This window comes from Squalius cephalus, assembly GCF_949319135.1.
Source record: "Squalius cephalus genome assembly, chromosome: 14".
Lineage (NCBI taxonomy): Eukaryota > Metazoa > Chordata > Actinopteri > Cypriniformes > Leuciscidae > Squalius > Squalius cephalus.
In genome coordinates this window covers 7143330-7162095 of record NC_137135.1, presented here as the reverse complement: position 1 = coordinate 7162095, position 18766 = coordinate 7143330, and the positions used below count along the sequence as shown (strand labels likewise).

The following is an 18766-nucleotide window of genomic DNA, read 5'->3' as shown; positions in this document are numbered from 1 at the left end:
GTAAGTGACCAACTTTAGAATTTACGTCAAGAGAAAAATGCCATCAGTTTCACACCCTAGAAGCTTCCAGTGGATGGAATGAATGAACTCACCTCAGTACCTATCGCCAAATACTTGAACCCACACTGCGGCTGTATCTCTCAGCATACAACGCTTTCTTGGTTTCTCCAACTTCTACTGTTGTTTCATCAAGAGCTACAGTTACATAACTGCAGCCCACACATCTCTCCTAAAAGGCAAGCCCAAGTCTCTGTCTTGGAACTCTGACGTAGATTTCACAACTTCATATATTCCAGGGACAAAGAAAGTCAAGGCAGATGCTCTCTTACATCTTCACGCCCCAGAGAAAGCCTCTGAACATCCAGTGCATGTTCTTACATCAAGTCTCATTGTCAGCTCCATCCAGAGGTCCTTAGACGATAGAATAGCCGAAGCCACAGTCTCTAGATGCTTTTCTACCGTGGGGCTGAACGGTTCTTATTGTGTAACCGCTCCATTCCCTGCCGATCTGGGCCAGCTGGTACGGGTTACGTTTTTAATTTTCCACTGTGGGGCTGATAGCTGCCACAATTTGGAATGTAATACAAATGCGTCAGTCGTTGCCTCTGTAACATGACGGTTTACTGATAATATGAGATGTAAATAGCGACCGCATTATGGAGAATGATCAGCTATTGCTTTTAATTTTATTATTGCTTTGTTTACTTCACTCAAATAGTGCGCTTAACCAGCTACAGAGAAACTGGTAGCCAGGCAACAGACAAGTGACCAACTTCACGGATTCTACCAGCACGGTTTTCGAGAATTAAGAATTGAGATCTGAGAATTCTGGGCCGAGAATTGGAACCGTTCCTTACCATTCTAAGAACCGTCGGTGGCTTCTGAGACAACTCCGCTGGAGTGTCCTCCTAACCCAGATCTCAGCGTATCCCTCTGATGGAAACCTCACATTCTTCTGTGGGCACAGGCTATCTAGGGACCAATCAGACCCTCTCACTGCTCACAAGATTGCTTCTGGTGGCCAGGCATGGCTCAAAATGTTAAAATGTTTATCCAGAGATGTCAGGAATGCGCCATGTCCAAGATTCCTCACCATTTACCATCAGGCAAATTGCTTCTGCTGGCCATTCCACACAGACTTTGGTCAAACCTAGGAGTGGATTTTATCACGGACTTACCCCTTCAGATGATTAATATACAGTGATAAACAACAGTTAACATTAAATATATTATTTTTGACAGCTTTTTAGGGGATTATTATTTTATGGGAACAAACTTTGTTTATTTTTTAATTTCTTTGGCTCAGTGGGAAGCACTGTTGTCTCACAGTTCAAGTCCCGACTGAGCCAGGAGGCCTTTCATATCTGTGTTTTCTCCGGTTGCTCTTGTTTCCTCCACAATCCAAAAAGTGAATTGGACACCTGTAGGTGTATGTATGTGAGCCCTGTGATGGACTGGTCATCTGTCCTGGGTGTTCCCTGCGCCTGTGGCCCAGGATACTGGGATAAGCTCCAGCATCCACATGACCCTGCAAAGGATAAAATGGTATGAAAAATGGAAGGATGGATGGACTAAAATCATAACATGCTATCAGTTTCTGACGCAGAAAAGTTAGTTCATGCATTCATGACCTCGAGACTAGATTACTGTAATGTTTTATTAGCCGGTTGTCCTGCAACCTCAATAAACAAGATACAGTTAGTCCAAAATGCCGCCGCTACAGTTCTTACTAGATCAAGAAAATATGATCATATAACACCGATTTTATCATCACTACATTGGTTACCTATAAAGTCCCGTATTAATTACAAGGTATTGCTACTGACTTATAAAGCCCTAAACGGCTTAGCTCCAGTCTATTTAACCGATCTTCTATCGCCCTATAATCCATCGCGCTCTTTAAGGTCACTAAATTCGAGGCTTTTGGTCATACCTAGGATATCCAGATCCACCAAAGGAGGGAGATCATTTTCACATTTAGCTCCAAAACTCTGGAATAGCCTTCCTGATACTGTTCGTTGCTCAGACTCGCTCTCCCAGTTTAAAACTAGATTAAAGACGCATCTCTTCAGCCAGGCATTCATATAATACTTTTAATCTTACAGTTAAATCTGACCTCTAGTTCATAAACGCCAGAGGAGAACTGGCCCCCGACTGAGCCCGGGTTCTCCCAAGGTTTTTTTTTCTCCATTAGGTCACCTGATGGAGTTTTTCGGTTCCTTGCCACTGTTGCCTTTGGCTTGCTCAGTTGGGGATATTTGGGGATATTTAATTGAATTAATCAATCAACGATACTATTGATCAGCATTACCAAACGTGGATGTTCCACTAGAAACAAACATTGATGTATTGTTTTAATTTATTACTGTGAAGCTGCTTTGATACAACCTATGTTGTGAAAAGCGCTATATAAATAAACTTGACTTGACTTGACTTGACTAAAAGGCTTAATAGCCTACTTCTACTTTATCACTGTAACAAACAAATCAAGTGAAAACATATCAATATACTACATGAAATAAATGTTGTATTACTTGATCTATTTTAATATTTTATTTCATTTTGTTCCTCAAATCTATCCTGTATTCACCCCTCTGCTGGGATCAGGCTAATTTTATACAACACATTTTAAAGGTGAAGAATGTAGTTTCTGCAACACTAGTGGCACCTAGCAGAATTACAAAAATTAAGCTTATTTTCGAACAGTTTTGCTAACACCTTTTCACACGTTGTGCTTCCCCCAACTCAAACATCACAAACACTCTTATGGGTGCTTGTGAAGGTGTGTCTCAACAGGTAAATGTAGCTACTTTCAATAGAAGGTCCAAAATATTAGGAATAATTTTAGCTGTGTTGCTATGTGTTATGAGTAAGCAATTGAGTGGACTAATTCTCAATCTAGAGCAGGGTTCACCAATCTCGGTCCTGGAGGGCCGCTGTCCTGCAGAGTTTAGCTCCAACCCCAATTAAACACACCTGAACCAGCTAATCAAGGTCTCACTAGGCATACTACAAACTTTCAAACAGGTGTGTTGGAGCTAAACTCTGCAGGACAGCGGCCCTCCAGGACCGAGATTGGTGAACCCTGATCTAGAGTGAACATGAGTGTTTTTCATATAATAAGGCTGTAACGCAGTTCGTTGTTATGGGAAGAAGGAGGCGGGAACCTGCGAAAATTCAACAGACTTTAAAAATAAAATAAACAAATACAAAAACTAAAGTAAAAATGGCAGCCCCTCACGGTTGACTGCCGCCACACATAATACAATAAAACAGCAAATAAAATAGTCCAGGCCTGGTCCTCTCTCGATCTCCACTGTCGTTGCTCCTCCTTTTATGCTTCCGCTCCACCGTGAGAGATACGAGACTGTTGCCACTCATCAGTAATCACGCCACTGCCTCGCACCGTTCTCTCACGGCCCTCGGCCTCGTCCTGGCAAAGGCCATTCAACGTATCTGCACCGGGTGCGTTTTACACTGGACATGTCAAAGTAAACATTATAAACTGGTTCATTTGTCTTTCTGAATGGGTGCTTGATGATGCTGGGTGATATTGAAGCGTCCATTGTAGCAAGTAGCACCGCAATGCCTTGCTCGCGTTGACATGTTCATGACCTGTTTAATCTTTGAAGATCTAAATGCAGTGAATTTTAGCTTGCACTTCTGTAGCTGAAGCTGAATGTCAATTCTCATGTAAAGGGGCAGTCACACCACACTTTTCGTTATATATGAATGCGGGAGACAGGAAACACAAGCTCAAGCGAAGAAGTTTTGTAAGTTTTCGTCCTTCATTTCTCGGGCCACAAAGGATAGAAAGAGTGGATCCTTTGCAGCCTAGCCTATCCCAGGATATTGTCACGGTTTTGTTTTTGGGTTTGTTCACGTCATGTTTCCTTGTCTGTCATGTGATCCCTTGTAAGTCATGTGATCCTGCCATGTGTTCCCTTGTCTGATGTGTCATGTTGTCATTGGTTCGTTGTTTCATTGTTCACAGGTGTCCCTTGTCTAGTCATTAGTCTTGTGTGTATTTAAGCCCTCATGTTTGCCATGTGTCTTTGTCTAGTATTGTTAGCTGTAACCACTGCTTGTAAGTTCACGTTTTTCATGCCTTGCCATGCTTTTGTTTCATATTTGTTTTTGTTATAAATAAACTGCACTTGGGTTCTCTCAACTTGCCTCCAGTGGATACCTTATTACAGATATACGTATTGTGCAGGTGATGACCTCATAATGACTTGATCAATAAGTCATGACAACTTTTTTAGTTTTTTTTAAAGTCAGTTTAATGTAATTTAAGTTAAAATGACTTACACAGCCAAGTTGATTGTACTTAAACTCTTTTGCGTCCTTCATTAGGCCTGTTTTGAAGGATGCATCAAGTGTATCCTTCGTGTCCTTCAATCACTCACAATCCTTTGCACACATTCCACTTCACGAAAAAGAATTAGTAATTGGTGCTGAGCTTGTCAGATTTCACTATGTAATGCAAGACAAAAAAAAAAAAAAAAAGATTTTGGGAGATAAAGGCATTGTTTTGCTTTGTTTTAAATTAATCACATGATGCTAAACTGTTTGTAATGTAGACCACAGATGGTTGTCATCACCTGTGCATTAATAGAAAGGCAGTTAATAATAGAAAGACAGTTAAGGTTTTTAATATAAAGTATTTTCGAATTATAATTGTATTAGCATTTTTGCTGCGTGACATGCGGGGACAGAAACATTTATGACGTAGCCATGCACACTTACTAGACTGTCTCATAGCATTCAGTGCTGAGGAGGACTCTAGCCTATAAGCCTTTGAAGGACTGAACTGGGATGCAGTTCTGTTTGAGAAGCACCCATAGAGAGATTTTTTTCTTCTTTTAAGATAGCTGATATCTGATCAGGGGCCGGTTGCATAAACCTCTAAGACTAGTCTTACAAGTTAGACATCAATTTATTTTCTTTAAGATGGTTCATAGCTTTTTTAAATCAGTTACATAAAAACATAGATAAGCCTACTTTGATAATGAAAACTAAGACTGACTGCCCCTGACTAACTGCTAGTTGGTCATACTAGAACTTAAGACACTGTCTTAACATTGTGGCTATGTTTATGCAACCGGCCGCAGGTCTTTATTGACATTGATGATTCCATAAAGAATCTTTAACATCTATGGAACCTTTCCATGGTAACACTTTAGAATACTTCTCCATCATTCATGAATAACACAGAGACAAATGAGTAATGCACTAGTACACATTCTAGTAACTATTGTTAACTAACAAAGAACTGTATAATTAATTCTAAAGTGAAGATCATGGTAACCCACTAGTAATGACTCAAGTATTACCAAATCCTTTATAAGGAACTACTAATAATTTGGATCAGTATTCTTAACTGAAAAGCATGATAACTACCTAATATTGACTGAAGTCATTGTAAGCTTCTGAGGTTTTTGTTAAGAGTTGGTTAGTAATGACTCAAGTGTTACTACATCTTTCTTAAGGAACTACTAATTATTTGGATCAGTATTCTTAAGTGAAAAGCATGATAACTACCTAATAAAGCTTGAAGTCGTTGTAAGCTTCTGAGGTTTTTGTAAGGATTTGTTTTGTAATGACTCAAATGTTACTACATCCTTCTAAGTAATTATTTGGATCAGTATTCTAAATTTAAGATCATGGTAACTCACTTCTTTATAGTGAAAATGGTAAATAAAATGTTCTTCACACTTAAGAAAAAGTGGTTCTTTTAAGAACTTTTCCTTCAAATGGTTCTTCTACGGCAAAAAAAAACCTGTAGGAACCTTTATTTTTAAGAGTGCATAGCCTGGGTTCCTCCTACAATGATTTTCTTTTTTCTTTTCCTGGCAATTTTATCAGACAAAAGTATAACGTTGATGTTAAAAACCTAGCTTAATGGATTTGTTCAGTTCATGTTTTACTATCATTAATTTATTGCTTTTACTATTTGCAGTAGTGATGCTTGCTATTTAGAAAGAACGCACATACTGTACCATTTTCACCAACACAAATAACAGGCAGAACCTTTTTTTTGCATCCCATGACCAGCTATTGAGGGTTACACATTTCGTGATCTCATATCCATAATCTCACGTCACACATCTGTGATTTTCCTGTGAATGGACTATTGTTATTTTAAAAATGACTTGGCAGGATTAATTATAAGACATGAGATGTGTTAATAGGCCTGGAAACTATTCTTCATAACTGTTAAAGCTGTCATTAAATGCAGCATTTTCCCAGGGGCTCAAACACATGCCAGGCTGACAGATCTCAAAGTGACCACTATTCTCTAACGAAACCACCCAAACATTGTTGAAAACCTGTTTCTTTTCCCAACACTCCAAACACTGTGTGCGAGCGGGGGCAAAGGCGGACAGGAGAGTTGTAAGGAATGACTTTTCTGCTCCCGGGTCTCTGTTCATATTCACTCTTAACAGCAAATTAAACAACGACAGGGCGGGGAGAAACTACAGACACCTCATCCAGATGTGTGAAAATAAATCTGCTCTAGGGTGGAGTGTGTCTTCAACAATCATGGAAATTTCAAATGGTTGTGCCACTAGGAAGGTAATATGTGCAATAATAAAAGCAGTAAATTATTGCTGCGCAAGTCAGAGGTTTCGTGCGCACAGTGAATTACGTGAATTCTCTCGCAGGCCCATGACCATACATGGGCAAATAGCATCTGTGACAGGTGTTTTAAATAAGCACTCGAGTAAAAAACACGAAAAGCAACCTGCTCGGAAGATCATTATTTATAACTTTTGTCAGTCAAGCTCAAGCTCTTATTTATTTTTGTTTAACTAGCTGCTGTTTATGCTTTTTATGTTCAGGTTGTGTGCATTACTTCAAAGTTAGTCCCACAAAGACCATCTATCTTAGCTCCCAACAGTGGGGTCTAAAACCATACTGTATTAAAAATCACTGTTTTTTTGGTCATTTAAGTCATAAAGAGAAATTTTGTTAATTAAAAAAAAACTATTTTAGATATGCTTCTGAGGCAGCATAAAGGTTTAATGGTCTACAACAAATTATGTCAATGCTCTGGCCTGGCAGCTTTGTCTGTTGTGTCTTTGTTTAATGTTTCCATGTTTGTTTTGTGCTCCAGCACATGGTTTTATCTTTGCTTCTGTTGGTCATGTGCTCCCCTTGACTTTCCCCTAACCACGCCTCCTCGTTTAGTCCTTAGGTGTGTTGGACATCGGCTGATGCTGGATGAAACCGATCGGTGAGAGTTGAGCTGCGAACGGAGACGTGAAGTCGGACACTTTCTGATTCCCGTAGTGACGCTCGCGCTGTTTGCATACTTCACCACAGCTGAAGTGCAATATTTGTCAAATACACATACTTTTCAGAGACATTTTCATTTAATACTTTATGTACTGCTTAGTACAGCGTTTGTTTTTACAAAAATATAAAGTTCAACATAAGCCGATAAATGGGGTCAGTGTTTTTTTAAACAGTTTTATTTTGATAAACATGACACAATATAACATCCCGACTACATGAAAAGAGATTTTACTGCTATAAAAAACAGATTTGTGAGCATTAGTGGAACTGATGAGAGAATAAACACGAAACACGTGATCGTTGTCATGCGGTGAATCCGACCAATCGTGAAACGGCTGTGTCGTCATCAGAGCTCGTGAGCTGCTCTTGAGAATGGAATGGTGGTAGTTCGCCCCGATCCAGAACGATGACTTCTGGGTCTCGTTGTCAAAGGGGCTGGTGATGGCAAGACGACAGAAGTTTGTGGTGAAAACAAAAAAAGATGAAGATGGATTAAAGACAGGATCAATATCGCCGTAGTTTAATAAAACAAATAGGCAGAACAGCATGCACTAACACAAATAATAAACGACAACTGAAGAGTGAACAAGGAGCAACTTAAATACAAAGTGATGATGAGATGATAGCAAACAGGTGTGATGATTAGATGAGTGTCCACGACAACTGATGACTGGTGGGAAACTAAGACAAAGAAATGTGACGGATGAAAGCAAACTGAAAGTCCATGAAAACAGAAACTATAGGAACAAACAAAACTGAATAGACGTGATAATACATAATATATAACAATAATATATAATAATTATTAGTTTTCTGTCAATAAAGCTATCCAAACAGTGACCTGTCTAATAAAACACAATATATTAAAGCATCAGTGTTTTTTCCATGGATTCTACAGAAGTAAAACCAGAAATCGAGGGTAGCGCGGATATGACGTCAATAACATGGGCCGTTGCACTGGTTAAAATTGTGGATTTAAACAATGTTGGAAACATTTGGGATAACTTAAGTACATAAGTCAACAAAATATATAACACTGTTCTAGTAGTTTTTGGATATTTTAATGGGGTGGTTGCAGGGTTCGTACACCTTTTCCAAGCTCAAATTCAAGCACTTTCAAGGTCCATTTTAAAGCTTTATCCAGCACCTTACACCACCGTAAATTACATACCTACGGAGCCCCCCTAGTCCCACTTTGTCAAAAAAAAATAATTATAACTATCTCGTGGCCTCAAGATAGTAACTCGTGGCCTCAAGATAGTAAGTCGTGGCCTCAAGATAGAGATACTATCTCGTGGCCTCAAGATACTATCTTGAGGCTACGAAATAGTATCTTGAGGCCACGAGTTACTATCTTGAGGCCACGAAATAGTATATTGAGGCCACGAGTTACTATCTTGAGGCCACGAGATAGTATCTTGAGGCCACGACTTACTATCTTGAGGCCACGAGTTACTATATTGAGGCCACGACTTACTATCTTGAGGCCACGAGTTACTATCTTGAGGCCACGAGATAGTTATAATACATTTTTTTGACAAAGTGGGACTAGGGGGGCTCCGTACATGCCAATACATAGTCAAAATTATTATTTAGTGTTTTTATCACATTAAAAGAGATAATGCTATAAACAGCAAAAAAATGTGTTTCGTAATAGCAGAAGGATCAGGTATTTAAGCAAATCACAAGTTTTATTTTTCAAAATGTATCACTGTCTAAGTAGATAATGCCTATGAATAATACTTTTTTATTATATTAATGTCCAAATATTGCTTCCCAGATAATGTGATTTTCAGGCTGTAAAACTGAAGTAATTTCAAGGGCTGAAAATATGAAGACATAGGATTTGAACAGAAATATTTTTACAGGCTTTGGTTTTGGGACACATTCTTGATATAGACAAGGTTTGAACAAAATCTTAGACAGTGCAACAACAACCTGTAATTCCATTTTAACCCAGGAGACTCTTACAGTGCACAGGCACCTGCCTGATAAATAGCCTATATTAATTGGAAATTTGTATTTCATTGCCAAGACATATACATTTATCTACTGGACTAGAGCAGAGTAAATATTGCATAAGGCCATCCTCAACCTTAGGCTAGGTTCAAAGCAAAGTGAGATATTTACGTTTAAAGAAATTCCTTTTTAAGGACTTCAACAAACGGCTGGTAGGGACTACACAAGCTTCCTCCCGGGTTAGTGACATCACGGACCCTAAAATGTACATAAACAGACAGAATCATGACAGAATATGCTAATCAATGACTAGAAGATAACCACACATCAGCTTCATAAATTCATCAACTAACCATTCAGAAATGTCCTGTTGCTTCTACATGTTGTCACTTCTTCTTGAGTCTCTCCATCATTGTCTGACTTCGGTTTGAACATTAAAAGCTAAAAGTTTTAGAAATGTTCAGTGCATCTCTGTGTGAGGTAATTGGAGCTGCTAACACACATGAGCTCTTGAAGCTCCGCCCTCTGCGTTGGGAGCAGCAGCTCATTTGCATTTAAAGGAACAGACACAAAATGGTGCGTTTTTGCTCACCCTCAAAAAGTGACAATTTTAACATGCTATATAAAAATATCTGTTTGGTATTTTGAGCTAAAACTTCACATACACACTCTGGGGACATCAAAGACTTATTTTACATCTTGTGAAAATGGCATTATACCACCCCATTAAAAGCAGGGTAGGTAGGATTTTTCCAAAAAAAAAAAAACATTCCAAATTTGTTTAAACAGTCTTTATATACCAATACATAATTAAAATGTAAGTACTCTGAAAAACAGAGTATAAAAATCGAGTGTCTGTAGACCTCTCACGACTGTTGTAAACACAGCTAATTATTTCCATTCACTCCACCCCCTCCCTTCTGAGCTCCTTCCAAAGCCACGCCCCCAAAACACATGAACGTGCGACACCAAACGCTCAGGCTCAGCTGGAAGACGCATTTATTTACCTGAGACGAGTGGAGAGGAAGGAGCGCAGTGCATGCAGTGACATCATGTCAGAATCACATGTAATAAAATACCTAACTTTATCACTATACATATAAACAAATAAGATTTCTTTTAGTACTCACTATCAAGCTAGCATATCGATACTGGTAAAGTTTAAAATATACTTTGTTTGATTCGGTAACAAGCTATATTTATAGGTAACGAGCTATATTTATAAGGCAAAGCTAAAAACAGGTTGCATTGATACACGTTTTTCTATTACCATCAGTTACACTGTGATGAAGGTGAATTTCATGTAAGATTCATAACATATACGGTGTTTTGCGAGTTTCCATGATAAAAACATTGTTGACTCTAATGAGGACTACACTCCGGAGACAAGTACCGCTTCGTCGGTTCGAGGACAGGTCCGGGGTCGAGGGCGAAGCAGAGGAGGTCGTTCAAGAGTGCGGGCAACCAGGGTCCGAGGATGTAGTTTTTGCCTTGTTTGCCTTCGCTGACTGAATATGCAGGTGCTTTGAATTTTGAATGCTCTTTCTCTGCCATAATTTTACTCTTCGTAGGTTCTGCGCCTCTCTTGCACTCCTCAAATCAAACGGGTGCGCGCGCATATGGGCAGATCTAGCAACAGGGGTGGTTGCGAGAGTGAGTGACAGTCGCCCAAACCAATCAATTGTTTCGTCCCGAATGGAAATAATGAGCTGTGTTTATTGCAGATTAAAAGGTCTACAGTCACTCGATTTTTATACTCTCTTTTTCAGAGCACTTACATTTTAATTATGTATTGGTATATAAAGACAGTTTAAACAAATCTGAAAAAAAGTTTTTTATAAAAATCCTACCTACCCTACCTTTAAAGGAACCGTATGTAAGAAATGTATTTCAATTAATCATAAAATGGCCCTGATATGTCACTAGACATTAAGAAATCATGTTCATTTCAAATACTTATATCACTGACAACAGTAGTCCGGCCAGGATATTGTCATTTAAAAGTGAAGTTGCAGCCCTCAACTGATGTTGATGTTGTCATGTTGTGTTTTGGCCTGATGCCCCACCCTCCACCTATCTAGGGGGAGGGGGAGGGGGAGGGGATACACCGCTCTATATCTGTATACAGTCATTTGAAAGTGATTGCAGTACCAGTTTTGGCCACAATCTTACATACGGTTCCTTTAAATGAGATGAAACCTCCTAGATTGTACTGCATTGTAGCTTGCTTATTGTGCTCAAAAGCACAATCTGTTTAAGTTAAAATGTGGAACTATGGTTTCAGGAAATGGCGAAGAACTATGTAAGTAATGGAGGAACTTGCGACCATACTGTAGTTGGGTAACGTTGTTTTTGGGAAACACACCCCAGAACAGTATTCCTGTGTTGGACATTGTACTACAACCGTTCCCTTCCCACCTAATGCCTGTGTGACGTATCCCGATTGATTTTACACCGTGCTCGTTCATCTTAGCCAGAGGAGGACTGGTCCTGATGGACTTTGGGTTCCTTGCCACTGTCGCCTTTGTCTTAGTTGGAGATACTTACTCCAACCAACTACTGACATATGTTACTGACTGCATTGACAGTATCAGATGAGAACAAAACTTGAACTGAATTGAGCTGCTGGATCATGGCACTAATGTCTTCTGCTTTATAGCTGATTTTTTATTACATTTTTTCAAAACTGATGAAGTTTGCAACATCAACACCATTACTGAACTGAACATTTAACATTCTGTTACTTTCCTGTTTATTATTTTGAAGCTGCTTTGAACCAATTTCTATTGTATAAAGCACTATAAAAATAAAGGTGACGACTTGACAACACCATGCTGTCCTCTGCAGGTCTGTAACACAAAGCAGTTCACAACATATGCGTCAAACTTGTCAGATGGAGTATAGTCAGAAAGGCTTGCACACTCAACAGTGTGTGAGACTTAACAGCTCACAGAAAATATACCCAAGCCTCAGACAGATTGACAGTCAATTTCACAGTGGATTGCTGAGAACTGTAGGCCAGATATCAGTTGATGTTCAGTGACATGGAAATACAACAAACAATATGCTGAATTCTAAAGCCTAATGTTCTTCTAATGTTAAATACTTTGCCTCATGTAATGTCTTCTCTCAGAAAATATTTATGTGATTGATTTGATTCAAAGATTTTTGACAATCCAAATTATTTATTAATTTGTGATGAGAATTTTTGTATTAAAACTGAAAAGCATGAAAATATAGGTATTTTCACTAGTAGTCCCAGACTTGTGGACCTCACTGTATATATGTGTAAACTTGTAGCCATCATCATGATCAAAATGATGCTGAGATCTTTTTCCAAAACCTGTTCACACACCAATTGTGTCTTTAGGTCTAATTTAGAAATGGAAAGGCCAATTGGAAAATAAGGACTAAATATAATCTCCTGTGTGCGAGGAGACAGGCCATTGGGTGGCGAAACAAAAGAGCAATCTGCTCATTTATCATGGTTTCATCACCCTTGATCACGTTTCCATAAATACCAGCGGTATCACTAATAAACACAGCCCCGTTGAATGACGAGGAAGTACTCATCATGCAACGAGTAGGTGAGGCGTTGGATTGGAGACGAGGGGTGTGGCGGATGGAAACGCTATTATATTCCAGGTTTACAGACTGTTTCCTTTTCGTTGTCTGTCGACGCTGCGGATCGTCAGCGTGACTTGCCTGAGCTCAGGTGTGTTTCCACAGCACTGACGTCACACAGACAGTGAATATGACGAAGATTAAGACAATTGAGGAAATAACACCACCCTTCATAATCAACATCATTCCTGAAAGAATATACAAATGTTGAACTTTACAAGTGCATGTCTTCCTAAAGTCATATACTGCAACTGAATTAGGTGCTTTGCATTACTGTGCACATGTAAAAAAGGCAAAAACAAAACAGCCAAAGGCCACTGTCCTTCTTATCGCCTTGAACAGATTGGATAGTTCATGTTATGCGTCATAAAGCTGTTGAAAAAAATATCCATTTATTAAGAAGCAATGCAGGAACAAAAGAAGAGTTACCAATAGTGCCATTTGCAAAGACAGTGATCACTATTACTACATTTTGTAGCATTTGTGCTGCAGACATGAACAATATCTCAAATGGTGTGGTCATATTGTTATATTATTAAGTGATTGTACATATAATTGTCACCTGAAGGTGATGAAATTACATTGAAGGAGGCTACGGAGCCATTTCCAGAAACTTTATATAGAATATCATCTTTAGGGTGGACACCAGGTACCATTTAGCAACACCCTAGTAACTGCCCAGAACACTTTAACAATGCCATAGGAACCTCTCAGAACACCTTAGCAACTGAATAGCAATCCAGGTCGGAAATGAATGGGGGCTTGGGGTAAAAATGCTACCAAATTGTACATAAATGCCTCCAAATTCAAGATAAGGTTAAAGATAAGATTAGGTTAAAGTGAAATTGAATGAAAACTGTTGGATGAAAACAGCATTACATCACATTTTATGCATTTTATGCAGTGTTTATTACCAATCATTATAACCAATCACACTTTTCTGTTGAGCGTATGAATGCAATGGCCAATCAGAGCCATTTAAATTAGCCACCCTAAATTCTACAATTCAGTTTAGTATTTCACACAGAACCAAAGTAGTGAACCACTTCAGTCTATTTCTGTATCTTATTCCCAGTTTGAATAACCATTTTGTTTTTCATGATACTAAAATAACCAATGTGAAGTTTTAATTTTCTAATACATTAAAAGCAATAAACTAATTCATAAACGGTTCTTAGCTTGTTTTGTCTGTGTAGCCAGACTATAATAATAATAATAATAATAATAATGTTTTATTTGTATTGCACTTTACACGTGACAAACACATCTCAAAGTGCTACAGGTGCACAGGTAAAAACACTAAACATAAAAACAGTCAAAAACAGCAAGAAACAAAATTATATTAAGAAAATGCAGTACAAAATAAGTAGGTCTTTAATTTATTTTTAAAAACCTCTATAGACTGTGGCGCCCTCAGGTGGTTGGGGAGGGCATTCCACAGTCGAGGCGCAGCCGCCTGGAAGGCCCTATCTCCCATAGTGCGAAGTTTGGACTTGGGGACCTGGAGTTTGTGGCTGTCAGAGGAACGGAGATGTCGGGTTGGGTTATGCATATTGATGAGTTCTTTGAGGTATAATGGTGCGCTGCCGTAGACACACTGATAGGTCAGGATACAGATCTTATACTCAATCCTGAACCTAACAGGAAGCCAGTGAAGTTTATGGAGGATGGGTGTGATGTGCTCAAATTTGCGCACCCTCATCAGGACCCTGGCAGCGCAATTCTGAATGTACTGAAGTCTCTGCAGGCTCCTGCCAGGGATCCCGATGAGGAGTGCATTGCAGTAGTCGAGCCTGGAGGAGACAAATGCATGAACCAGCTTCTCTGCATCAGAAAGAGAGAGGGAGGGGCGGAGTTTGGAGATGTTCCGGAGGTGAAAGAATGCAGTCTTACAGATATGTTGGATGTGGGTGTTAAATGATAGGTGGGGGTCAAATCGAACCCGCAGGTTTGTTATAGAGGATGTGAGAGGAATGTCATGGCCAGCAAACGAGTAAACGGTCAAGGGGGAGGATCGGAGTAGGTGTGGGGTCCCAATGAGGAGACATTCAGTTTTGGAGCTGTTCAACTGAAGGAAGTTGTCAGTCATCCATGCCCTTGTCTCCTCCAGGCAGGCAGTTAGAGTGGAGAGTGATGATGCGGAGGATGTGGGGTCCAACCTGACATAGAGCTGAGTATCATCAGCATAGCAGTGGAAAGCAACTCCATGCCTGCTGATGATGTGGCCCAGGGGGAGCATATAAATGGAGAAAAGGGTGGGGCCGAGGACCGAACCCTGAGGCACTACACATGTAACTGTGTGGGGCCTCGACCTGGCTCCCCCCAGGGCCACATACGCAACTCTATCAGTCAGGTAGGACCGAAACCACTGAAATGCTGTGTGTGAAATGCCGATGAAATGTTGCAGACGGTGGAGGAGAATGGCGTGGTCAACAGTGTCGAAGGCGGCTGAGAGGTCCAAGAGCAGGAGAAGGGATGGAGAGCCCTGGTCAGCAGCCACAAGCAGATCGTTTGTGACCCTGACCAGGGCTGTCTCTGTACTATGGGTGGAGCGGAAACCAGATTGGAATTTTTCATAAAGACTGTGTGAGTGAAGGTGGTTGTGGATTTGGGTGACAATGACTTTTTCAATGACTTTGGAGAGAAATGGGAGGTTAGAAATGGGCCGGTAATTTGATAAAATATCAGGATCGAGGGAGGGTTTCTTAAGCCGAAGGTTGATAAGCGCAGTTTTCAGAGAGATTGGAAGATGGCCAGATTGCAGGGAAGAGTTTATGATGGTGGTGATGAGAGGGCTTAAGAAAGTCGTATTTGATTTGATCTCATGCTGTGTATGAGAGTCTCAACCTGTCTGTGTGTGGGGAGAATGAAATGAGAGAATGTTGGTGCTGAGGTTCGGGGATGGATGGAATGACATTGCCGGGTATTAGGTTAGAACGGATGGTAGTTATTTTTCTGGTGAATGAGTCAAGGAATTTATTGCACTGGTCGTCAGTACTGTTATTATGCCTCAGGGCAGGTGGACTGAGAAGATAATTTATTGTTTTAAAGAGCTGTTTTGAATTTCCTGGATTATTGTTAATGATGTTGGAATAGTATTGTGACCGAGCATGAATGAGTGATTTGGAATACGATCTTTGGTGCTCTCTATAAGCAGTTTTATGGACAGTCAGCCCAGAGGCAACGTAGCGCCTCTCAAGGACCCTACCAGCCGCCTTCTGTCTACGCAGCGCACCAGTGTACCACGGAGCAGAGCGTGTAAATGTTACAGTCCGTGTCTTGAGGGGCGCATGGGCATCAAGTATCTCTTGCAGTCCAGTATTGTAATGGTCGACAAGCGCGTCAGTAGCAGAGTGATGGGCGGATATGGCCAGGTTTTGTAGGTCGTAAGACAGGTGTTCAGGGTTAATTTCTTTTGTTTTGCGAAAACAGATTTTGTGTTTAGGCTTGTTGAGTGAGGTCAAGAATGAAAAGTCTAATGATATGGCATTGTGATCAGATATTCCTAAATCATGTACATGAATATTGTTAACAGGAAAATTTGTTATAATGAGGTCCAATGTGTGCCCTTTTGTATGGGTAGGGACTGTCATGAGTTGTCTGAGGTTGAGTGTATCAAGAAGTTGTAATAGTTCTGTAGTATATAGACTTGTGGGAGAATTAACATGGATATTAAAGTCTCCAAGAATTTCCACATTGTTTGATGTGGTGCACACTGACAAGAGTAGCTCAGTTAATTCTGAAATAAAACGTGGGTGTGGTTTAGGTGGCCGGTATATGAGGATGGTTGTAAGTGGGATGGGTTTTTCACACGTAAAACACATTTGAATGATGACAGCTTTGGCAAGGTCACAGAGGACAGGTGAAAATCAGAACGATGAATAACCGCCAAACCCCCTCCACATCCATTTCCCCTAGCTTTTTCCAGATATGTGTAGCCAGGGGGACATGCTTCATTAAGTGCAGAATACACTTCTGATTTGTGCCAGGTCTCAGTGAGGCACATAAAATCAAGCTTCTGATCAAATATATAGTTATGGATAAAGGATGCCTTATTGGTAAGTGATTGACAGTTTAACAGTTCCATTTTAATCATTGAAGATGGAGTCCACTTTACCAGAGAGCGCAGCACAGTAGAGTCCACTCCGCGTTTCCCAGGGCGCGCAGTGCGTGGTTCCTCCAGCAGGGGGCCTGGGTGTGGTCGGTTGTAGTTTTTTAGACCTGAACCACGGGCGCTCTGATGACGCATCCGATGGTGTCGTTGGTGTGCGCCGGTGCTAGCAGCTGTCCACAGGCTTGGAATTGAGCTCTCGTGATGCTCTCAGAGTAAACAAGACGCCGCCGTGACCCTCTATGGACGTAGTGGGGTCGGCGAAGAATGCCCAGTTGCTTGAGAGCAGAGATGTTTGATGGGGCGAGGCGAGTGTTAAGTTCCAAGAGTTGGTTCGGCAGGTACCAGAGCATGGTGGATGTAGGAGTCGTTGTGATGCTACCGTTGGCAGCTATCCATGGATCCGGCAAACGTGGATGAATGATGACTATGTACACCAGGATAAGTGGCAGTGCCCGTAGTAACCCAGGAGACAAGTGTGGCATACGTTGGAGGTGAGGGGAGCCCATGTGGACTGTAAAATATTTGGTTTCAGGACAGTATCTGGTGGTAGCAGCCGATTAGCCTAGCCACAGACCAACGCAGCACGATGGGCGAGAAAGCTTCAGCCAACTACTGAATTGTGACTGTCTGGGGGTTTATACCATCAATATGTTCGATTTACTGAAACCAGTCCGGCTGACAAGATCCCCAGCTATATCTCAGGGCGATGAATAGCTCCAGATCACTCACCACTTCAGCAGTAAGGGCAGCTCCAGGTAAGAAACATCCGAGCCTAGATGTTTTAATATCCAAACAAAGCTGGAAAAAGTGCTCAATATCTGTAATCAGTAGAACAGATACACAGAATAGTTATAGCAGTTTTAGCAGGCTGAGAAGCGGCGAACACACGATGCCAGCGTCCTCTCCACCCGCCTTATCCTGTACAATTCTTTGTACAAGACTATGACGTGCCTTTTCCTTTTTCCATTTTTTTTATGTATTCTATAAATAATCATCATTACTACAGGTATATTAAGAGCAATAATCGACAATATTGATTTTTGTCACAGTATTGCAGGCCTAACCTGTAATGAGATTTTTTATTTATTTTATTATACATTATAGGCTATTTACATCATGCACTCTATGCAATGTAAATCCATGTATGCCATGTTAAACAGTATGTGTGCTTATGCTCCACCTTTGCAGGGTAAAGATGGCTTTTGTTGATGTTGATCATTTAATTGGTAACACTCTATAGCAGGGGTGTCTAGAATCGGTCCTGGAAGGCGATTGTCTAGCAGAGTTTAGCTCTAACTTGCCTCAACACACCTGCCTAGAAACTCCTATTTCTCCACTTGGAGATCTCTCATTTGGTCTTGTATTTGTATGGTTTAACCTCTGGCATTATACATGACCTGAACTATTGCCTCTAGTGGCCAAGAAATTGTGTTGCAAGTGCCAGAGTGGCACACCTGAAATCAATGCAACTATAAGTATGGCTTGATTCTGTCTGTTTGTTACCAACACCCTGATGAAGGCCAGTGGGCCGATAACACGATAACACGAGGTCACAGACCACCCCGCTTTGCAGGCATAGTCAATACTTCAGTGAAGAGCAACGTGGCTCATGTCCTCCGAACTAAAGTACTGAGCTTACTGGCGAAAATACTGTGGAAACAGCTCCTCCGCCCCATAGTGAGTCAGGCTTCTATGGCCATTAATTCCTCGTTCCCAAGAAGGATGGCGGCATCAGGCCCATCCCAGACCTCAGACATCTGAACTGCG

General features: G+C 40.6%; 1 long non-coding RNA gene across 1 annotated transcript in view; it reads right to left on the bottom strand.

Moving 5' to 3' along the window:
* Window positions 1–1467: 1467 nt before the first annotated feature.
* Window positions 1468–18766, bottom strand: part of LOC307170994 — a 31738-nt gene continuing 14439 nt past the window's right edge. Inside the window, exon 3 of the long non-coding RNA XR_013823473.1 lies at window positions 1468–1528. This is a non-coding gene — a long non-coding RNA (uncharacterized lncRNA). The remainder of the gene's footprint in view (window positions 1529–18766) is intronic.